Below are 24628 nucleotides of genomic sequence, written 5' to 3'. Positions count from 1 at the left end.
TTCTAGTGTCTTTCGTTTGGGAGAAAAATGCAAAGGTACAATACAGTTTTTCCTTGCCGATATCTCTCTTTTGCAAAGAGATAGGCACTGGAAAATTCAGGGCTATAACGTGTAGATGAAGCACTAACAGGAGGCTTTAAAATTTTCATTCTAGTGTCCTTCGTTTGGGAGAAAAATGCAAAGGTACAATACAGCTTTTCCTTGCCAATATCTCTCTTTTGCAAAGAGCTAGGCATTGGACAATTCAGGGCTATAACGTGTAGATGAAGCACTAACAGGAGGCTTTAAAATTTTCATTCTAGTGTCTTTCGTTTGGGAGAAAAATGCAAAGGTACAATACAGCTTTTCCTTGCCGATATCTCTCTTTTGCAAAGAGCTAGACATTGGAAAATTCAGGGCTATAACGTGTAGATGAAGCACTAACAGGAGGCTTTAAAATTTTCATTCTAGTGTCTTTCGTTTTGGAGAAAAATGCAAAGGTACAATACAGCTTTTCCTTGCCGATATCTCTCTTTTGCAAAGAGATAGGCATTGGAAAATTCAGGGCTATAACGTGTAGATGAAGCACTAACAGGAGGCTTTAAAATTTTCATTCTAGTGTCTTTCGTTTGGGAGAAAAATGCAAAGGTACAATACAGCTTTTCCTTGCCGATATCTCTCTTTTGCAAAGAGATAGGCATTGGAAAATTCAGGGCTATAACGTGTAGATGAAGCACTAACAGGAGGCTTTAAAATTTTCATTCTAGTGTCCTTCGTTTGGGAGAAAAATGCAAAGGTACAATACAGCTTTTCCTTGCCGATATCTCTCTTTTGCAAAGAGATAGGCATTGGACAATTCAGGGCTATAACGTGTAGATGAAGCACTAACAGGAGGCTTTAAAATTTTCATTCTAGTGTCTTTCGTTTGGGAGAAAAATGCAAAGGTACAATACAGCTTTTCCTTGCCGATATCTCTCTTTTGCAAAGAGCTAGGCATTGGAAAATTCAGGGCTATAACGTGTAGATGAAGCACTAACAGGAGGCTTTAAAATTTTCATTCTAGTGTCTTTCGTTTGGGAGAAAAATGCAAAGGTACAATACAGCTTTTCCTTGCCAATATCTCTCTTTTGCAAAGAGCTAGGCATTGGAAAATTCAGGGCTATAACGTGTAGATGAAGCACTAACAGGAGGCTTTAAAATTTTCATTCTAGTGTCCTTCGTTTGGGAGAAAAATGCAAAGGTACAATACAGCTTTTCCTTGCCGATATCTCTCTTTTGCAAAGAGATAGGCATTGGAAAATTCAGGGCTATAACGTGTAGATGAAGCACTAATAGGAGGCTTTAAAATTTTCATTCTAGTGTCCTTCGTTTGGGAGAAACATGCAAAGGTACAATACAGCTTTTCCTTGCCGATATCTCTCTTTTGCAAAGAGATAGGCATTGGAAAATTCAGGGCTATAACGTGTAGATGAAGCACTAACAGGAGGCTTTAAAATTTTCATTCTAGTGTCTTTCGTTTGGGAGAAAAATGCAAAGGTACAATACAGCTTTTCCTTGCCGATATCTCTCTTTTGCAAAGAGCTAGGCATTGGAAAATTCAGGGCTATAACGTGTAGATGAAGCACTAATAGGAGGCTTTAAAATTTTCGTTCTAGTGTCTTTCGTTTGGGAGAAAAATGCAAAAGTACAATGCTGCTTTTCCTTGCCGATATCTCTCTTTTGCAAAGAGATAGGCATTGGAAAATTCAGGGCTATAACGTGTAGATGAAGCACTAACAGGAGGCTTTAAAATTTTCATTCTAGTGTCCTTCGTTTGGGAGAAAAATGCAAAGGTACATTACAGCTTTTCCTTGCCAATATCTCTCTTTTGCAAAGAGCTAGGCATTGGAAAATTCAGGGCTATAACGTGTAGATGAAGCACTAACAGGAGGCTTTAAAATTTTCATTCTAGTGTCTTTCGTTTGGGAGAAAAATGCAAAGGTACAATACAGCTTTTCCTTGCCGATATCTCTCTTTTGCAAAGAGATAGGCATTGGAAAATTCAGGGCTATAACGTGTAGATGAAGCACTAACAGGAGGCTTTAAAATTTTCATTCTAGTGTCCTTCGTTTGGGAGAAAAATGCAAAGGTACAATACAGCTTTTCCTTGCCGATATCTCTCTTTTGCAAAGAGATAGGCATTGGACAATTCAGGGCTATAACGTGTAGATGAAGCACTAACAGGAGGCTTTAAAATTTTCATTCTAGTGTCTTTCGTTTGGGAGAAAAATGCAAAGGTACAATACAGCTTTTCCTTGCCGATATCTCTCTTTTGCAAAGAGCTAGGCATTGGAAAATTCAGGGCTATAACGTGTAGATGAAGCACTAACAGGAGGCTTTAAAATTTTCATTCTAGTGTCTTTCGTTTGGGAGAAAAATGCAAAGGTACAATACAGCTTTTCCTTGCCAATATCTCTCTTTTGCAAAGAGCTAGGCATTGGAAAATTCAGGGCTATAACGTGTAGATGAAGCACTAACAGGAGGCTTTAAAATTTTCATTCTAGTGTCTTTCGTTTGGGAGAAAAATGCAAAGGTACAATACAGCTTTTCCTTGCCAATATCTCTCTTTTGCAAAGAGCTAGGCATTGGAAAATTCAGGGCTATAACGTGTAGATGAAGCACTAACAGGAGGCTTTAAAATTTTCATTCTAGTGTCTTTCGTTTGGGAGAAAAATGCAAAGGTACAATACAGTTTTTCCTTGCCGATATCTCTCTTTTGCAAAGAGATAGGCACTGGAAAATTCAGGGCTATAACGTGTAGATGAAGCACTAACAGGAGGCTTTAAAATTTTCATTCTAGTGTCCTTCGTTTGGGAGAAAAATGCAAAGGTACAATACAGCTTTTCCTTGCCAATATCTCTCTTTTGCAAAGAGCTAGGCATTGGACAATTCAGGGCTATAACGTGTAGATGAAGCACTAACAGGAGGCTTTAAAATTTTCATTCTAGTGTCTTTCGTTTGGGAGAAAAATGCAAAGGTACAATACAGCTTTTCCTTGCCGATATCTCTCTTTTGCAAAGAGCTAGACATTGGAAAATTCAGGGCTATAACGTGTAGATGAAGCACTAACAGGAGGCTTTAAAATTTTCATTCTAGTGTCTTTCGTTTTGGAGAAAAATGCAAAGGTACAATACAGCTTTTCCTTGCCGATATCTCTCTTTTGCAAAGAGATAGGCATTGGAAAATTCAGGGCTATAACGTGTAGATGAAGCACTAACAGGAGGCTTTAAAATTTTCATTCTAGTGTCTTTCGTTTGGGAGAAAAATGCAAAGGTACAATACAGCTTTTCCTTGCCGATATCTCTCTTTTGCAAAGAGATAGGCATTGGAAAATTCAGGGCTATAACGTGTAGATGAAGCACTAACAGGAGGCTTTAAAATTTTCATTCTAGTGTCCTTCGTTTGGGAGAAAAATGCAAAGGTACAATACAGCTTTTCCTTGCCGATATCTCTCTTTTGCAAAGAGATAGGCATTGGACAATTCAGGGCTATAACGTGTAGATGAAGCACTAACAGGAGGCTTTAAAATTTTCATTCTAGTGTCTTTCGTTTGGGAGAAAAATGCAAAGGTACAATACAGCTTTTCCTTGCCGATATCTCTCTTTTGCAAAGAGCTAGGCATTGGAAAATTCAGGGCTATAACGTGTAGATGAAGCACTAACAGGAGGCTTTAAAATTTTCATTCTAGTGTCTTTCGTTTGGGAGAAAAATGCAAAGGTACAATACAGCTTTTCCTTGCCGATATCTCTCTTTTGCAAAGAGCTAGGCATTGGAAAATTCAGGGCTATAACGTGTAGATGAAGCACTAATAGGAGGCTTTAAAATTTTCATTCTAGTGTCTTTCGTTTGGGAGAAAAATGCAAAAGTACAATGCTGCTTTTCCTTGCCGATATCTCTCTTTTGCAAAGAGATAGGCATTGGAAAATTCAGGGCTATAACGTGTAGATGAAGCACTAACAGGAGGCTTTAAAATTTTCATTCTAGTGTCCTTCGTTTGGGAGAAAAATGCAAAGGTACAATACAGCTTTTCCTTGCCGATATCTCTCTTTTGCAAAGAGATAGGCATTGGAAAATTCAGGGCTATAACGTGTAGATGAAGCACTAACAGGAGGCTTTAAAATTTTCATTCTAGTGTCCTTCGTTTGGGAGAAAAATGCAAAGGTACAATACAGCTTTTCCTTGCCGATATCTCTCTTTTGCAAAGAGATAGGCATTGGACAATTCAGGGCTATAACGTGTAGATGAAGCACTAACAGGAGGCTTTAAAATTTTCATTCTAGTGTCTTTCGTTTGGGAGAAAAATGCAAAGGTACAATACAGCTTTTCCTTGCCGATATCTCTCTTTTGCAAAGAGCTAGGCATTGGAAAATTCAGGGCTATAACGTGTAGATGAAGCACTAACAGGAGGCTTTAAAATTTTCATTCTAGTGTCTTTCGTTTGGGAGAAAAATGCAAAGGTACAATACAGCTTTTCCTTGCCAATATCTCTCTTTTGCAAAGAGCTAGGCATTGGAAAATTCAGGGCTATAACGTGTAGATGAAGCACTAACAGGAGGCTTTAAAATTTTCATTCTAGTGTCTTTCGTTTGGGAGAAAAATGCAAAGGTACAATACAGCTTTTCCTTGCCAATATCTCTCTTTTGCAAAGAGCTAGGCATTGGAAAATTCAGGGCTATAACGTGTAGATGAAGCACTAACAGGAGGCTTTAAAATTTTCATTCTAGTGTCTTTCGTTTGGGAGAAAAATGCAAAGGTACAATACAGTTTTTCCTTGCCGATATCTCTCTTTTGCAAAGAGATAGGCATTGGAAAATTCAGGGCTATAACGTGTAGATGAAGCACTAACAGGAGGCTTTAAAATTTTCATTCTAGTGTCTTTCGTTTGGGAGAAAAATGCAAAGGTACAATACAGCTTTTCCTTGCCAATATCTCTCTTTTGCAAAGAGCTAGGCATTGGAAAATTCAGGGCTATAACGTGTAGATGAAGCACTAACAGGAGGCTTTAAAATTTTCATTCTAGTGTCTTTCGTTTGGGAGAAAAATGCAAAGGTACAATACAGCTTTTCCTTGCCAATATCTCTCTTTTGCAAAGAGCTAGGCATTGGAAAATTCAGGGCTATAACGTGTAGATGAAGCACTAACAGGAGGCTTTAAAATTTTCATTCTAGTGTCTTTCGTTTGGGAGAAAAATGCAAAGGTACAATACAGTTTTTCCTTGCCGATATCTCTCTTTTGCAAAGAGATAGGCACTGGAAAATTCAGGGCTATAACGTGTAGATGAAGCACTAACAGGAGGCTTTAAAATTTTCATTCTAGTGTCCTTCGTTTGGGAGAAAAATGCAAAGGTACAATACAGCTTTTCCTTGCCAATATCTCTCTTTTGCAAAGAGCTAGGCATTGGACAATTCAGGGCTATAACGTGTAGATGAAGCACTAACAGGAGGCTTTAAAATTTTCATTCTAGTGTCTTTCGTTTGGGAGAAAAATGCAAAGGTACAATACAGCTTTTCCTTGCCGATATCTCTCTTTTGCAAAGAGCTAGACATTGGAAAATTCAGGGCTATAACGTGTAGATGAAGCACTAACAGGAGGCTTTAAAATTTTCATTCTAGTGTCTTTCGTTTTGGAGAAAAATGCAAAGGTACAATACAGCTTTTCCTTGCCGATATCTCTCTTTTGCAAAGAGATAGGCATTGGAAAATTCAGGGCTATAACGTGTAGATGAAGCACTAATAGGAGGCTTTAAAATTTTCATTCTAGTGTCCTTCGTTTGGGAGAAAAATGCAAAGGTACAATACAGCTTTTCCTTGCCGATATCTCTCTTTTGCAAAGAGATAGGCATTGGAAAATTCAGGGCTATAACGTGTAGATGAAGCACTAACAGGAGGCTTTAAAATTTTCATTCTAGTGTCTTTCGTTTGGGAGAAAAATGCAAAGGTACAATACAGCTTTTCCTTGCCGATATCTCTCTTTTGCAAAGAGATAGGCATTGGAAAATTCAGGGCTATAACGTGTAGATGAAGCACTAACAGGAGGCTTTAAAATTTTCATTCTAGTGTCCTTCGTTTGGGAGAAAAATGCAAAGGTACAATACAGCTTTTCCTTGCCGATATCTCTCTTTTGCAAAGAGATAGGCATTGGACAATTCAGGGCTATAACGTGTAGATGAAGCACTAACAGGAGGCTTTAAAATTTTCATTCTAGTGTCTTTCGTTTGGGAGAAAAATGCAAAGGTACAATACAGCTTTTCCTTGCCGATATCTCTCTTTTGCAAAGAGCTAGGCATTGGAAAATTCAGGGCTATAACGTGTAGATGAAGCACTAACAGGAGGCTTTAAAATTTTCATTCTAGTGTCTTTCGTTTGGGAGAAAAATGCAAAGGTACAATACAGCTTTTCCTTGCCAATATCTCTCTTTTGCAAAGAGCTAGGCATTGGAAAATTCAGGGCTATAACGTGTAGATGAAGCACTAACAGGAGGCTTTAAAATTTTCATTCTAGTGTCCTTCGTTTGGGAGAAAAATGCAAAGGTACAATACAGCTTTTCCTTGCCGATATCTCTCTTTTGCAAAGAGATAGGCATTGGAAAATTCAGGGCTATAACGTGTAGATGAAGCACTAATAGGAGGCTTTAAAATTTTCATTCTAGTGTCCTTCGTTTGGGAGAAACATGCAAAGGTACAATACAGCTTTTCCTTGCCGATATCTCTCTTTTGCAAAGAGATAGGCATTGGAAAATTCAGGGCTATAACGTGTAGATGAAGCACTAACAGGAGGCTTTAAAATTTTCATTCTAGTGTCTTTCGTTTGGGAGAAAAATGCAAAGGTACAATACAGCTTTTCCTTGCCGATATCTCTCTTTTGCAAAGAGCTAGGCATTGGAAAATTCAGGGCTATAACGTGTAGATGAAGCACTAATAGGAGGCTTTAAAATTTTCATTCTAGTGTCTTTCGTTTGGGAGAAAAATGCAAAAGTACAATGCTGCTTTTCCTTGCCGATATCTCTCTTTTGCAAAGAGATAGGCATTGGAAAATTCAGGGCTATAACGTGTAGATGAAGCACTAACAGGAGGCTTTAAAATTTTCATTCTAGTGTCCTTCGTTTGGGAGAAAAATGCAAAGGTACATTACAGCTTTTCCTTGCCAATATCTCTCTTTTGCAAAGAGCTAGGCATTGGAAAATTCAGGGCTATAACGTGTAGATGAAGCACTAACAGGAGGCTTTAAAATTTTCATTCTAGTGTCTTTCGTTTGGGAGAAAAATGCAAAGGTACAATACAGCTTTTCCTTGCCGATATCTCTCTTTTGCAAAGAGATAGGCATTGGAAAATTCAGGGCTATAACGTGTAGATGAAGCACTAACAGGAGGCTTTAAAATTTTCATTCTAGTGTCCTTCGTTTGGGAGAAAAATGCAAAGGTACAATACAGCTTTTCCTTGCCGATATCTCTCTTTTGCAAAGAGATAGGCATTGGACAATTCAGGGCTATAACGTGTAGATGAAGCACTAACAGGAGGCTTTAAAATTTTCATTCTAGTGTCTTTCGTTTGGGAGAAAAATGCAAAGGTACAATACAGCTTTTCCTTGCCGATATCTCTCTTTTGCAAAGAGCTAGGCATTGGAAAATTCAGGGCTATAACGTGTAGATGAAGCACTAACAGGAGGCTTTAAAATTTTCATTCTAGTGTCTTTCGTTTGGGAGAAAAATGCAAAGGTACAATACAGCTTTTCCTTGCCAATATCTCTCTTTTGCAAAGAGCTAGGCATTGGAAAATTCAGGGCTATAACGTGTAGATGAAGCACTAACAGGAGGCTTTAAAATTTTCATTCTAGTGTCTTTCGTTTGGGAGAAAAATGCAAAGGTACAATACAGCTTTTCCTTGCCAATATCTCTCTTTTGCAAAGAGCTAGGCATTGGAAAATTCAGGGCTATAACGTGTAGATGAAGCACTAACAGGAGGCTTTAAAATTTTCATTCTAGTGTCTTTCGTTTGGGAGAAAAATGCAAAGGTACAATACAGTTTTTCCTTGCCGATATCTCTCTTTTGCAAAGAGATAGGCACTGGAAAATTCAGGGCTATAACGTGTAGATGAAGCACTAACAGGAGGCTTTAAAATTTTCATTCTAGTGTCCTTCGTTTGGGAGAAAAATGCAAAGGTACAATACAGCTTTTCCTTGCCAATATCTCTCTTTTGCAAAGAGCTAGGCATTGGACAATTCAGGGCTATAACGTGTAGATGAAGCACTAACAGGAGGCTTTAAAATTTTCATTCTAGTGTCTTTCGTTTGGGAGAAAAATGCAAAGGTACAATACAGCTTTTCCTTGCCGATATCTCTCTTTTGCAAAGAGCTAGACATTGGAAAATTCAGGGCTATAACGTGTAGATGAAGCACTAACAGGAGGCTTTAAAATTTTCATTCTAGTGTCTTTCGTTTTGGAGAAAAATGCAAAGGTACAATACAGCTTTTCCTTGCCGATATCTCTCTTTTGCAAAGAGATAGGCATTGGAAAATTCAGGGCTATAACGTGTAGATGAAGCACTAACAGGAGGCTTTAAAATTTTCATTCTAGTGTCTTTCGTTTGGGAGAAAAATGCAAAGGTACAATACAGCTTTTCCTTGCCGATATCTCTCTTTTGCAAAGAGATAGGCATTGGAAAATTCAGGGCTATAACGTGTAGATGAAGCACTAACAGGAGGCTTTAAAATTTTCATTCTAGTGTCCTTCGTTTGGGAGAAAAATGCAAAGGTACAATACAGCTTTTCCTTGCCGATATCTCTCTTTTGCAAAGAGATAGGCATTGGACAATTCAGGGCTATAACGTGTAGATGAAGCACTAACAGGAGGCTTTAAAATTTTCATTCTAGTGTCTTTCGTTTGGGAGAAAAATGCAAAGGTACATTACAGCTTTTCCTTGCCGATATCTCTCTTTTGCAAAGAGCTAGGCATTGGAAAATTCAGGGCTATAACGTGTAGATGAAGCACTAACAGGAGGCTTTAAAATTTTCATTCTAGTGTCTTTCGTTTGGGAGAAAAATGCAAAGGTACAATACAGCTTTTCCTTGCCAATATCTCTCTTTTGCAAAGAGCTAGGCATTGGAAAATTCAGGGCTATAACGTGTAGATGAAGCACTAACAGGAGGCTTTAAAATTTTCATTCTAGTGTCCTTCGTTTGGGAGAAAAATGCAAAGGTACAATACAGCTTTTCCTTGCCGATATCTCTCTTTTGCAAAGAGATAGGCATTGGAAAATTCAGGGCTATAACGTGTAGATGAAGCACTAATAGGAGGCTTTAAAATTTTCATTCTAGTGTCCTTCGTTTGGGAGAAACATGCAAAGGTACAATACAGCTTTTCCTTGCCGATATCTCTCTTTTGCAAAGAGATAGGCATTGGAAAATTCAGGGCTATAACGTGTAGATGAAGCACTAACAGGAGGCTTTAAAATTTTCATTCTAGTGTCTTTCGTTTGGGAGAAAAATGCAAAGGTACAATACAGCTTTTCCTTGCCGATATCTCTCTTTTGCAAAGAGCTAGGCATTGGAAAATTCAGGGCTATAACGTGTAGATGAAGCACTAATAGGAGGCTTTAAAATTTTCATTCTAGTGTCTTTCGTTTGGGAGAAAAATGCAAAAGTACAATGCTGCTTTTCCTTGCCGATATCTCTCTTTTGCAAAGAGATAGGCATTGGAAAATTCAGGGCTATAACGTGTAGATGAAGCACTAACAGGAGGCTTTAAAATTTTCATTCTAGTGTCCTTCGTTTGGGAGAAAAATGCAAAGGTACATTACAGCTTTTCCTTGCCAATATCTCTCTTTTGCAAAGAGCTAGGCATTGGAAAATTCAGGGCTATAACGTGTAGATGAAGCACTAACAGGAGGCTTTAAAATTTTCATTCTAGTGTCTTTCGTTTGGGAGAAAAATGCAAAGGTACAATACAGCTTTTCCTTGCCGATATCTCTCTTTTGCAAAGAGATAGGCATTGGAAAATTCAGGGCTATAACGTGTAGATGAAGCACTAACAGGAGGCTTTAAAATTTTCATTCTAGTGTCCTTCGTTTGGGAGAAAAATGCAAAGGTACAATACAGCTTTTCCTTGCCGATATCTCTCTTTTGCAAAGAGATAGGCATTGGACAATTCAGGGCTATAACGTGTAGATGAAGCACTAACAGGAGGCTTTAAAATTTTCATTCTAGTGTCTTTCGTTTGGGAGAAAAATGCAAAGGTACAATACAGCTTTTCCTTGCCGATATCTCTCTTTTGCAAAGAGCTAGGCATTGGAAAATTCAGGGCTATAACGTGTAGATGAAGCACTAACAGGAGGCTTTAAAATTTTCATTCTAGTGTCTTTCGTTTGGGAGAAAAATGCAAAGGTACAATACAGCTTTTCCTTGCCAATATCTCTCTTTTGCAAAGAGCTAGGCATTGGAAAATTCAGGGCTATAACGTGTAGATGAAGCACTAACAGGAGGCTTTAAAATTTTCATTCTAGTGTCTTTCGTTTGGGAGAAAAATGCAAAGGTACAATACAGCTTTTCCTTGCCAATATCTCTCTTTTGCAAAGAGCTAGGCATTGGAAAATTCAGGGCTATAACGTGTAGATGAAGCACTAACAGGAGGCTTTAAAATTTTCATTCTAGTGTCTTTCGTTTGGGAGAAAAATGCAAAGGTACAATACAGTTTTTCCTTGCCGATATCTCTCTTTTGCAAAGAGATAGGCATTGGAAAATTCAGGGCTATAACGTGTAGATGAAGCACTAACAGGAGGCTTTAAAATTTTCATTCTAGTGTCTTTCGTTTGGGAGAAAAATGCAAAGGTACAATACAGCTTTTCCTTGCCAATATCTCTCTTTTGCAAAGAGCTAGGCATTGGAAAATTCAGGGCTATAACGTGTAGATGAAGCACTAACAGGAGGCTTTAAAATTTTCATTCTAGTGTCTTTCGTTTGGGAGAAAAATGCAAAGGTACAATACAGCTTTTCCTTGCCAATATCTCTCTTTTGCAAAGAGCTAGGCATTGGAAAATTCAGGGCTATAACGTGTAGATGAAGCACTAACAGGAGGCTTTAAAATTTTCATTCTAGTGTCTTTCGTTTGGGAGAAAAATGCAAAGGTACAATACAGTTTTTCCTTGCCGATATCTCTCTTTTGCAAAGAGATAGGCACTGGAAAATTCAGGGCTATAACGTGTAGATGAAGCACTAACAGGAGGCTTTAAAATTTTCATTCTAGTGTCCTTCGTTTGGGAGAAAAATGCAAAGGTACAATACAGCTTTTCCTTGCCAATATCTCTCTTTTGCAAAGAGCTAGGCATTGGACAATTCAGGGCTATAACGTGTAGATGAAGCACTAACAGGAGGCTTTAAAATTTTCATTCTAGTGTCTTTCGTTTGGGAGAAAAATGCAAAGGTACAATACAGCTTTTCCTTGCCGATATCTCTCTTTTGCAAAGAGCTAGACATTGGAAAATTCAGGGCTATAACGTGTAGATGAAGCACTAACAGGAGGCTTTAAAATTTTCATTCTAGTGTCTTTCGTTTTGGAGAAAAATGCAAAGGTACAATACAGCTTTTCCTTGCCAATATCTCTCTTTTGCAAAGAGCTAGGCATTGGAAAATTCAGGGCTATAACGTGTAGATGAAGCACTAACAGGAGGCTTTAAAATTTTCATTCTAGTGTCTTTCGTTTGGGAGAAAAATGCAAAGGTACAATACAGCTTTTCCTTGCCAATATCTCTCTTTTGCAAAGAGCTAGGCATTGGAAAATTCAGGGCTATAACGTGTAGATGAAGCACTAACAGGAGGCTTTAAAATTTTCATTCTAGTGTCTTTCGTTTGGGAGAAAAATGCAAAGGTACAATACAGTTTTTCCTTGCCGATATCTCTCTTTTGCAAAGAGATAGGCATTGGAAAATTCAGGGCTATAACGTGTAGATGAAGCACTAACAGGAGGCTTTAAAATTTTCATTCTAGTGTCCTTCGTTTAGGAGAAAAATGCAAAGGTACAATACAGCTTTTCCTTGCCAATATCTCTCTTTTGCAAAGAGCTAGGCATTGGAAAATTCAGGGCTATACCGTGTAGATGAAGCACTAACAGGAGGCTTTTACATTTTCATTCTAGTGTCCTTCGTTTGGGAGAAAAATGCAAAGGTACAATACAGCTTTTCCTTGCCGATATCTCTCTTTTGCAAAGAGATAGGCATTGGAAAATTCAGGGCTATAACGTGTAGATGAAGCACTAACAGGAGGCTTTAAAATTTTCATTCTAGTGTCTTTCGTTTGGGAGAAAAATGCAAAGGTACAATACAGCTTTTCCTTGCCGATATCTCTCTTTTGCAAAGAGATAGGCATTTGAAAATTCAGGGCTATAACGTATAGATGAAGCACTAACAGGAGGCTTTAAAATTTTCATTCTAGTGTCCTTCGTTTGGGAGAAAAATGCAAAGGTACAATACAGCTTTTCCTTGCCGATATCTCTCTTTTGCAAAGAGATAGGCATTGGAAAATTCAGGGCTATAACGTGTAGATGAAGCACTAATAGGAGGCTTTAAAATTTTCATTCTAGTGTCCTTCGTTTGGGAGAAAAATGCAAAGGTACAATACAGCTTTTCCTTGCCGATATCTCTCTTTTGCAAAGAGATAGGCATTGGAAAATTCAGGGCTATAACGTGTAGATGAAGCACTAACAGGAGGCTTTAAAATTTTCATTCTAGTGTCTTTCGTTTGGGAGAAAAATGCAAAGGTACAATACAGCTTTTCTTTGCCGATATCTCTCTTTTGCAAAGAGCTAGGCATTGGAAAATTCAGGGCTATAACGTGTAGATGAAGCACTAACAGGAGGCTTTAAATTTTTCATTCTAGTGTCCTTCGTTTGGGAGAAAAATGCAAAGGTACAATACAGCTTTTCCTTGCCGATATCTCTCTTTTGCAAAGAGATAGGCATTGGAAAATTCAGGGCTATAACGTGTAGATGAAGCACTAACAGGAGGCTTTAAAATTTTCATTCTAGTGTCCTTCGTTTGGGAGAAAAATGCAAAGGTACAATACAGCTTTTCCTTGCCAATATCTCTCTGTTGCAAAGAGCTAGGCATTGGAAAATTCAGGGCTATAACGTGTAGATGAAGCACTAACAGGAGGCTTTAAAATTTTCATTCTAGTGTCTTTCGTTTGGGAGAAAAATGCAAAGGTACAATACAGCATTTCCTTGCCGATATCTCTCTTTTGCAAAGAGATAGGCATTGGAAAATTCAGGGCTATTACGTGTAGATGAAGCACTAAAAGGAGGCTTTAAAATTTTCATTCTAGTGTCTTTCGTTTGGGAGAAAAATGTAAAAGTACAATGCAGCTTTTCCTTGCCGATATCTCTCTTTTGCAAAGAGATAGGCATTGGAAAATATAGGGCTATAACGTGTAGATGAAGCACTAACAGGAGGCTTTAAAATTTTCATTCTAGTGTCTTTCGTTTGGGAGAAAAATGTAAAAGTACAATGCAGCTTTTCCTTGCCGATATCTCTCTTTTGCAAAGAGATAGGCATTGGAAAATTCAGGGCTATAACGTGTATATGAAGCACTAACAGGAGGCTTTAAAATTTTCATTCTAGTGTCTTTCGTTTGGGAGAAAAATGCAAAGGTACAATACAGCTTTTCCTTGCCGATATCTCTCTTTTGCTAAGAGATAGGCATTGGAAAATTCAGGGCTATAACGTGTAGATGAAGCACTAAAAGGAGGCTTTAAAATTTTCATTCTAGTGTCCTTCGTTTGGGAGAAAAATGCAAAGGTACAATACAGCTTTTCCTTGCCGATATCTCTCTTTTGCAAAGAGATAGGCATTGGAAAATTCAGGGCTATAACGTGTAGATGAAGCACTAATAGGAGGCTTTAAAATTTTCATTCTAGTGTCCTTCGTTTGGGAGAAAAATGCAAAGGTACAATACAGCTTTTCCTTGCCGATATCTCTCTTTTGCAAAGAGATAGGCATTGGAAAATTCAGGGCTGTAACGTGTAGATGAAGCACTAACAGGAGGCTTTAAAATTTTCATTCTAGTGTCTTTCGTTTGGGAGAAAAATGCAAAGGTACAATACAGCTTTTCCTTGCCGATATCTCTCTTTTGCAAAGAGCTAGGCATTGGAAAATTCAGGGCTATAACGTGTAGATGAAGCACTAACAGTAGACTTTAAAATTTTCATTCTAGTGTCTTTCGTTTGGGAGAAAAATGCAAAGGTACAATACAGCTTTTCCTTGCCAATATCTCTCTTTTGCAAAGAGCTAGGCATTGGAAAATTCAGGGCTATAACGTGTAGATGAAGCACTAACAGGAGGCTTTAAAATTTTCATTCTAGTGTCTTTCGTTTGGGAGAAAAATGCAAAGGTACAATACAGTTTTTCCTTGCCGATATCTCTCTTTTGCAAAGAGATAGGCATTGGAAAATTCAGGGCTATAACGTGTAGATGAAGCACTAACAGGAGGCTTTAAAATTTTCATTCTAGTGTCTTTCGTTTGGGAGAAAAATGCAAAGGTACAATACAGCTTTTCCTTGCCGATATCTCTCTTTTGCAAAGAGATAGGCATTTGAAAATTCAGGGCTATAACGTGTAGATGAAGCACTAACAGAAGGCTTTAAAATTTTCATTCTAGTGTCCTTCGTTTGGGAGAAAAATGCAAAGGTACAATACAGCTTTTCCTTGCCGATATCTCTCTTTTGCAAAGAGATAGGCATTGGAAAATTCAGGGCTATAACGTGTAGATGAAGCACTAATAGGAGGCTTTAAAATTTTCATTCTAGTGTCCTTCGTTTGGGAGAAACATGCAAAGGTACAATACAGCTTTTCCTTGCCGATATCTCTCTTTTGCAAAGAGATAGGCATTGGAAAATTCAGGGCTATAACGTGTAGATGAAGCACTAACAGGAGGCTTTAAAATTTTCATTCTAGTGTCTTTCGTTTGGGAGAAAAATGCAAAGGTACAATACAGCTTTTCCTTGCCGATATCTCTCTTTTGCAAAGAGCTAGGCATTGGAAAATTCAGGGCTATAACGTGTAGATGAAGCACTAATAGGAGGCTTTAAAATTTTCATTCTAGTGTCTTTCGTTTGGGAGAAAAATGCAAAAGTACAATGCTGCTTTTCCTTGCCGATATCTCTCTTTTGCAAAGAGATAGGCATTGGAAAATTCAGGGCTATAACGTGTAGATGAAGCACTAACAGAAGGCTTTAAAATTTTCATTCTAGTGTCCTTCGTTTGGGAGAAAAATGCAAAGGTACAATACAGCTTTTCCTTGCCGATATCTCTCTTTTGCAAAGAGATAGGCATTTGAAAATTCAGGGCTATAACGTGTAGATGAAGCACTAACAGAAGGCTTTAAAATTTTCATTCTAGTGTCCTTCGTTTGGGAGAAAAATGCAAAGGTACAATACAGCTTTTCCTTGCCGATATCTCTCTTTTGCAAAGAGATAGGCATTGGAAAATTCAGGGCTATAACGTGTAGATGAAGCACTAATAGGAGGCTTTAAAATTTTCATTCTAGTGTCCTTCGTTTGGGAGAAACATGCAAAGGTACAATACAGCTTTTCCTTGCCGATATCTCTCTTTTGCAAAGAGATAGGCATTGGAAAATTCAGGACTATAACGTGTAGATGAAGCACTAACAGGAGGCTTTAAAATTTTCATTCTAGTGTCTTTCGTTTGGGAGAAAAATGCAAAGGTACAATACAGCTTTTCCTTGCCAATATCTCTCTTTTGCAAAGAGCTAGGCATTGGAAAATTCAGGGCTATAACGTGTAGATGAAGCACTAACAGGAGGCTTTAAAATTTTCATTCTAGTGTCTTTCGTTTGGGAGAAAAATGCAAAGGTACAATACAGCATTTCCTTGCCGATATCTCTCTTTTGCAAAGAGATAGGCTTTGGAAAATTCAGGGCTATTACGTGTAGATGAAGCACTAAAAGGAGGCTTTAAAATTTTCATTCTAGTGTCTTTCGTTTGGGAGAAAAATGTAAAAGTACAATGCAGCTTTTCCTTGCCGATATCTCTCTTTTGCAAAGAGATAGGCATTGGAAAATTCAGGGCTATAACGTGTAGATGAAGCACTAACAGGAGGCTTTAAAATTTTCATTCTAGTGTCTTTCGTTTGGGAGAAAAATGTAAAAGTACAATGCAGCATTTCCTTGCCGATATCTCTCTTTTGCAAAGAGATAGGCATGAGAAAATTCAGGGCTATAACGTGTATATGAAGCACTAACAGGAGGCTTTAAAATTTTCATTCTAGTGTCTTTCGTTTGGGAGAAAAATGCAAAGGTACAATACAGCTTTTCCTTGCCGATATCTCTCTTTTGCTAAGAGATAGGCATTGGAAAATTCAGGGCTATAACGTGTAGATGAAGCACTAACAGGAGGCTTTAAAATTTTCATTCTAGTGTCCTTCGTTTGGGAGAAAAATGCAAAGGTACAATACAGCTTTTCCTTGCCGATATCTCTCTTTTGCAAAGAGATAGGCATTGGAAAATTCAGGGCTATAACGTGTAGATGAAGCACTAATAGGAGGCTTTAAAATTTTCATTCTAGTGTCCTTCGTTTGGGAGAAAAATGCAAAGGTACAATACAGCTTTTCCTTGCCGATATCTCTCTTTTGCAAAGAGATAGGCATTGGAAAATTCAGGGCTATAACGTGTAGATGAAGCACTAACAGGAGGCTTTAAAATTTTCATTCTAGTGTCTTTCGTTTGGGAGAAAAATGCAAAGGTACAATACAGCTTTTCCTTGCCGATATCTCTCTTTTGCAAAGAGCTAGGCATTGGAAAAATCAGGGCTATAACGTGTAGATGAAGCACTAACAGTAGACTTTAAAATTTTCATTCTAGTGTCTTTCGTTTGGGAGAAAACTGCAAAGGTACAATACAGCTTTTCCTTGCCAATATCTCTCTTTTGCAAAGAGCTAGGCATTGGAAAATTCAGGGCTATAACGTGTAGATGAAGCACTAACAGGAGGCTTTAAAATTTTCATTCTAGTGTCTTTCGTTTGGGAGAAAAATGCAAAGGTACAATACAGTTTTTCCTTGCCGATATCTCTCTTTTGCAAAGAGATAGGCATTGGAAAATTCAGGGCTATAACGTTTAGATGAAGCACTAACAGGAGGCTTTAAAATTTTCATTCTAGTGTCTTTCGTTTGGGAGAAAAATGCAAAGGTACAATACAGCTTTTCCTTGCCGATATCTCTCTTTTGCAAAGAGATAGGCATTTGAAAATTCAGGGCTATAACGTGTAGATGAAGCACTAACAGGAGGCTTTAAAATTTTCATTCTAGTGTCCTTCGTTTGGGAGAAAAATGCAAAGGTACATTACAGCTTTTCCTTGCCGATATCTCTCTTTTGCAAAGAGATAGGCATTGGAAAATTCAGGGCTATAACGTGTAGATGAAGCACTAACAGGAGGCTTTAAAATTTTCATTCTAGTGTCTTTCGTTTGGGAGAAAAATGCAAAGGTACAATACAGCTTTTCCTTGCCAATATCTCTCTTTTGCAAAGAGCTAGGCATTGGAAAATTCAGGGCTATAACGTGTAGATGAAGCACTAACAGGAGGCTTTAAAATTTTCATTCTAGTGTCTTTCGTTTGGGAGAAAAATGCAAAAGTACAATGCTGCTTTTCCTTGCCGATATCTCTCTTTTGCAAAGAGATAGGCATTGGAAAATTCAGGGCTATAACGTGTAGATGAAGCACTAACAGGAGGCTTTAAAATTTTCATTCTAGTGTCTTTCGTTTGGGAGAAAAATGCAAAAGTACAATGCAGCTTTTCCTTGCCGATATCTCTCTTTTGCAAAGAGATAGGCATTGGAAAATGCAGGGCTATAACATGTAGATGAAGCACTAACAGGAGGCTTTAAAATTTTCATTCTAGTGTCTTTCGTTTGGGAGAAAAATGCAAAAGTACAATGCTGCTTTTCCTTGCCGATATCTCTCTTTTGCAAAGAGATAGGCATTGGAAAATGCAGGGCTATAACGTGCAGATGAAGCACTAACAGGAGGCTTTAAAATTTTCATTCTAGTGTCTTTCGTTTGGGAGAAAAATGCAAAGGTACAATACAGCTTTTCCTTGCCAATATCTCTCTTTTGCAAAGAGCTAGGCATTGGAAAATGCAGGGCTATAACGTGTAGATGAAGCACTAACAGGAGGCTTTACAATTTTCATTCTAGTGTCTTTCGTTTGGGAGAAAAATGCAAAGGTACAATGCTGCTTTTCCTTGCCGTTATCTCTCTTTTGCAAAGAGATAGGCATTGGAAAATGCAGGGCTATAACGTGTAGATGAAGCACTAACAGGAGGCTTTTAAATTTTCATTCTAGTGTCCTTCGTTTGGGAGAAAAATGCAAAGGTACAATACAGTTTTTCCTTGCCGATATCTCTCTTTTGAAAAGAGATAGGCATTGGAAAATTCAGGGCTATAACGTGTAGATGAAGCACTAACAGGAGGCTTTAAAATTTTCATTCTAGTGTCTTTCGTTTGGGAGAAAAATGCAAAGGTACAATACAGCTTTTCCTTACCAATATCTCTCTTTTGCAAAGAGCTAGGCATTGGAAAATTCAGGGCTATAACGTGTAGATGAAGCACTAACAGGAGGCTTTAAAATTTTCATTCTAGTGTCTTTCGTTTGGGAGAAAAATGCAAAAGTACAATGCAGCTTTTCCTTGCCGATATCTCTCTTTTGCAAAGAGATAGGCATTGGAAAATGCAGGGCTATAACGTGTAGATGAAGCACTAACAGTAGGCTTTAAAAATTTCATTCTAGTGTCTTTCGTTTGGGAGAAAAATGCAAAGGTACAATACAGCTTTTCCTTGCCGATATCTCTCTTTTGCAAAGAGATAGGCATTGGAAAATGCAGGGCTATAACGTGTAGATGAAGCACTAACAGTAGGCTTTAAAAATTTCATTCTAGTGTCTTTCGTTTGGGAGAAAAATGCAAAGGTACAATACAGCTTTTCCTTGCCGATATCTCTCTTTTGCAAAGAGATAGGCATTGGAAAATTCAGGGCTATAACGTGTAGATGAAGCACTAACAGGAGGCTTTAAATTTTTCATTCTAGTGTCTTTCGTTTGGGAGAAAAATGCAAAGGTACAATACAGTTTTTCCTTGCCGATATCTCTCTTTTGCAAAGAGATAGGCATTGGAAAATTCAGGGCTATAACGTGTAGATGAAGCACTAACAGGAGGCTTTAAAATTTTCATTCTAGTGTCTTTCGTTTGGGAGAAAAATGCAAAGGTACAATACAGCATTTCCTTGCCGATATCTCTCTTTTGCAAAGAGATAGGCATTGGAAAATTCAGGGCTATTACGTGTAGATGAAGCACTAAAAGGAGGCTTTAAAATTTTCATTCTAGTGTCTTTCGTTTGGGAGAAAAATGTAAAAGTACAATGCAGCTTTTCCTTGCCGATATCTCTCTTTTGCAAAGAGATAGGCATTTGAAAATTCAGGGCTATAACGTGTAGATGAAGCACTAATAGGAGGCTTTAAAATTTTCATTCTAGTGTCCTTCGTTTGGGAGAAACATGCAAAGGTACAATACAGCTTTTCCTTGCCGATATCTCTCTTTTGCAAAGAGATAGGCATTGGAAAATTCAGGACTATAACGTGTAGATGAAGCACTAACAGGAGGCTTTAAAATTTTCATTCTAGTGTCTTTCGTTTGGGAGAAAAATGCAAAGGTACAATACAGCTTTTCCTTACCAATATCTCTCTTTTGCAAAGAGCTAGGCATTGGAAAATTCAGGGCTATTACGTGTAGATGAAGCACTAAAAGGAGGCTTTAAAATTTTCATTCTAGTGTCTTTCGTTTGGGAGAAAAATGTAAAAGTACAATGCAGCTTTTCCTTGCCGATATCTCTCTTTTGCAAAGAGATAGGCATTGGAAAATTCAGGGCTATAACGTGTAGATGAAGCACTAATAGGAGGCTTTAAAATTTTCATTCTAGTGTCCTTCGTTTGGGAGAAACATGCAAAGGTACAATACAGCTTTTCCTTGCCGATATCTCTCTTTTGCAAAGAGATAGGCATTGGAAAATTCAGGACTATAACGTGTAGATGAAGCACTAACAGGAGGCTTTAAAATTTTCATTCTAGTGTCTTTCGTTTGGGAGAAAAATGCAAAGGTACAATACAGCTTTTCCTTGCCAATATCTCTCTTTTGCAAAGAGCTAGGCATTGGAAAATTCAGGGCTATAACGTGTAGATGAAGCACTAACAGGAGGCTTTAAAATTTTCATTCTAGTGTCTTTCGTTTGGGAGAAAAATGCAAAGGTACAATACAGCATTTCCTTGCCGATATCTCTCTTTTGCAAAGAGATAGGCTTTGGAAAATTCAGGGCTATTACGTGTAGATGAAGCACTAAAAGGAGGCTTTAAAATTTTCATTCTAGTGTCTTTCGTTTGGGAGAAAAATGTAAAAGTACAATGCAGCTTTTCCTTGCCGATATCTCTCTTTTGCAAAGAGATAGGCATTGGAAAATTCAGGGCTATAACGTGTAGATGAAGCACTAACAGGAGGCTTTAAAATTTTCATTCTAGTGTCTTTCGTTTGGGAGAAAAATGTAAAAGTACAATGCAGCATTTCCTTGCCGATATCTCTCTTTTGCAAAGAGATAGGCATGAGAAAATTCAGGGCTATAACGTGTATATGAAGCACTAACAGGAGGCTTTAAAATTTTCATTCTAGTGTCTTTCGTTTGGGAGAAAAATGCAAAGGTACAATACAGCTTTTCCTTGCCGATATCTCTCTTTTGCTAAGAGATAGGCATTGGAAAATTCAGGGCTATAACGTGTAGATGAAGCACTAACAGGAGGCTTTAAAATTTTCATTCTAGTGTCCTTCGTTTGGGAGAAAAATGCAAAGGTACAATACAGCTTTTCCTTGCCGATATCTCTCTTTTGCAAAGAGATAGGAATTGGAAAATTCAGGGCTATAACGTGTAGATGAAGCACTAATAGGAGGCTTTAAAATTTTCATTCTAGTGTCCTTCGTTTGGGAGAAAAATGCAAAGGTACAATACAGCTTTTCCTTGCCGATATCTCTCTTTTGCAAAGAGATAGGCATTTGAAAATTCAGGGCTATAACGTGTAGATGAAGCACTAACAGGAGGCTTTAAAATTTTCATTCTAGTGTCCTTCGTTTGGGAGAAAAATGCAAAGGTACATTACAGCTTTTCCTTGCCGATATCTCTCTTTTGCAAAGAGATAGGCATTGGAAAATTCAGGGCTATAACGTGTAGATGAAGCACTAACAGGAGGCTTTAAAATTTTCATTCTAGTGTCTTTCGTTTGGGAGAAAAATGCAAAGGTACAATACAGCTTTTCCTTGCCAATATCTCTCTTTTGCAAAGAGCTAGGCATTGGAAAATTCAGGGCTATAACGTGTAGATGAAGCACTAACAGGAGGCTTTAAAATTTTCATTCTAGTGTCTTTCGTTTGGGAGAAAAATGCAAAAGTACAATGCTGCTTTTCCTTGCCGATATCTCTCTTTTGCAAAGAGATAGGCATTGGAAAATTCAGGGCTATAACGTGTAGATGAAGCACTAACAGGAGGCTTTAAAATTTTCATTCTAGTGTCTTTCGTTTGGGAGAAAAATGCAAAAGTACAATGCAGCTTTTCCTTGCCGATATCTCTCTTTTGCAAAGAGATAGGCATTGGAAAATGCAGGGCTATAACATGTAGATGAAGCACTAACAGGAGGCTTTAAAATTTTCATTCTAGTGTCTTTCGTTTGGGAGAAAAATGCAAAAGTACAATGCTGCTTTTCCTTGCCGATATCTCTCTTTTGCAAAGAGATAGGCATTGGAAAATGCAGGGCTATAACGTGCAGATGAAGCACTAACAGGAGGCTTTAAAATTTTCATTCTAGTGTCTTTCGTTTGGGAGAAAAATGCAAAGGTACAATACAGCTTTTCCTTGCCGTTATCTCTCTTTTGCAAAGAGATAGGCATTGGAAAATGCAGGGCTATAACGTGTAGATGAAGCACTAACAGGAGGCTTTTAAATTTTCATTCTAGTGTCCTTCGTTTGGGAGAAAAATGCAAAGGTACAATACAGTTTTTCCTTGCCGATATCTCTCTTTTGAAAAGAGATAGGCATTGGAAAATTCAGGGCTATAACGTGTAGATGAAGCACTAACAGGAGGCTTTAAAATTTTCATTCTAGTGTCTTTCGTTTGGGAGAAAAATGCAAAGGTACAATACAGCTTTTCCTTACCAATATCTCTCTTTTGCAAAGAGCTAGGCATTGGAAAATTCAGGGCTATAACGTGTAGATGAAGCACTAACAGGAGGCTTTAAAATTTTCATTCTAGTGTCTTTCGTTTGGGAGAAAAATGCAAAAGTACAATGCAGCTTTTCCTTGCCGATATCTCTCTTTTGCAAAGAGATAGGCATTGGAAAATGCAGGGCTATAACGTGTAGATGAAGCACTAACAGGAGGCTTTAAAATTTTCATTCTAGTGTCTTTCGTTTGGGAGAAAAATGCAAAAGTACAATGCAGCTTTTCCTTGCCGATATCTCTCTTTTGCAAAGAGATAGGCATTGGAAAATGCAGGGCTATAACATGTAGATGAAGCACTAACAGGAGGCTTTAAAATTTTCATTCTAGTGTCTTTCGTTTGGGAGAAAAATGCAAAAGTACAATGCTGCTTTTCCTTGCCGATATCTCTCTTTTGCAAAGAGATAGGCATTGGAAAATGCAGGGCTATAACGTGCAGATGAAGCACTAACAGGAGGCTTTAAAATTTTCATTCTAGTGTCTTTCGTTTGGGAGAAAAATGCAAAGGTACAATATAGCTTTTCCTTGCCGTTATCTCTCTTTTGCAAAGAGATAGGCATTGGAAAATGCAGGGCTATAACGTGTAGATGAAGCACTAACAGGAGGCTTTTAAATTTTCATTCTAGTGTCCTTCGTTTGGGAGAAAAATGCAAAGGTACAATACAGTTTTTCCTTGCCGATATCTCTCTTTTGAAAAGAGATAGGCATTGGAAAATTCAGGGCTATAACGTGTAGATGAAGCACTAACAGGAGGCTTTAAAATTTTCATTCTAGTGTCTTTCGTTTGGGAGAAAAATGCAAAGGTACAATACAGCTTTTCCTTACCAATATCTCTCTTTTGCAAAGAGCTAGGCATTGGAAAATTCAGGGCTATAACGTGTAGATGAAGCACTAACAGGAGGCTTTAAAATTTTCATTCTAGTGTCTTTCGTTTGGGAGAAAAATGCAAAAGTACAATGCAGCTTTTCCTTGCCGATATCTCTCTTTTGCAAAGAGATAGGCATTGGAAAATGCAGGGCTATAACGTGTAGATGAAGCACTAACAGTAGGCTTTAAAAATTTCATTCTAGTGTCTTTCGTTTGGGAGAAAAATGCAAAGGTACAATACAGCTTTTCCTTGCCGATATCTCTCTTTTGCAAAGAGATAGGCATTGGAAAATGCAGGGCTATAACGTGTAGATGAAGCACTAACAGTAGGCTTTAAAAATTTCATTCTAGTGTCTTTCGTTTGGGAGAAAAATGCAAAGGTACAATACAGCTTTTCCTTGCCGATATCTCTCTTTTGCAAAGAGATAGGCATTGGAAAATTCAGGGCTATAACGTGTAGATGAAGCACTAACAGGAGGCTTTAAATTTTTCATTCTAGTGTCTTTCGTTTGGGAGAAAAATGCAAAGGTACAATACAGTTTTTCCTTGCCGATATCTCTCTTTTGCAAAGAGATAGGCATTGGAAAATTCAGGGCTATAACGTGTAGATGAAGCACTAACAGGAGGCTTTAAAATTTTCATTCTAGTGTCTTTCGTTTGGGAGAAAAATGCAAAGGTACAATACAGCATTTCCTTGCCGATATCTCTCTTTTGCAAAGAGATAGGCATTGGAAAATTCAGGGCTATTACGTGTAGATGAAGCACTAAAAGGAGGCTTTAAAATTTTCATTCTAGTGTCTTTCGTTTGGGAGAAAAATGTAAAAGTACAATGCAGCTTTTCCTTGCCGATATCTCTCTTTTGCAAAGAGATAGGCATTTGAAAATTCAGGGCTATAACGTGTAGATGAAGCACTAATAGGAGGCTTTAAAATTTTCATTCTAGTGTCCTTCGTTTGGGAGAAACATGCAAAGGTACAATACAGCTTTTCCTTGCCGATATCTCTCTTTTGCAAAGAGATAGGCATTGGAAAATTCAGGACTATAACGTGTAGATGAAGCACTAACAGGAGGCTTTAAAATTTTCATTCTAGTGTCTTTCGTTTGGGAGAAAAATGCAAAGGTACAATACAGCTTTTCCTTACCAATATCTCTCTTTTGCAAAGAGCTAGGCATTGGAAAATTCAGGGCTATTACGTGTAGATGAAGCACTAAAAGGAGGCTTTAAAATTTTCATTCTAGTGTCTTTCGTTTGGGAGAAAAATGTAAAAGTACAATGCAGCTTTTCCTTGCCGATATCTCTCTTTTGCAAAGAGATAGGCATTGGAAAATTCAGGGCTATAACGTGTAGATGAAGCACTAATAGGAGGCTTTAAAATTTTCATTCTAGTGTCCTTCGTTTGGGAGAAACATGCAAAGGTACAATACAGCTTTTCCTTGCCGA

The sequence above is a fragment of the Pseudophryne corroboree genome, unplaced genomic scaffold, assembly GCF_028390025.1.
Source record: "Pseudophryne corroboree isolate aPseCor3 unplaced genomic scaffold, aPseCor3.hap2 scaffold_218, whole genome shotgun sequence".
NCBI classification, from domain to species: domain Eukaryota; kingdom Metazoa; phylum Chordata; class Amphibia; order Anura; family Myobatrachidae; genus Pseudophryne; species Pseudophryne corroboree.
This window is presented reverse-complemented; position numbering follows the sequence as displayed.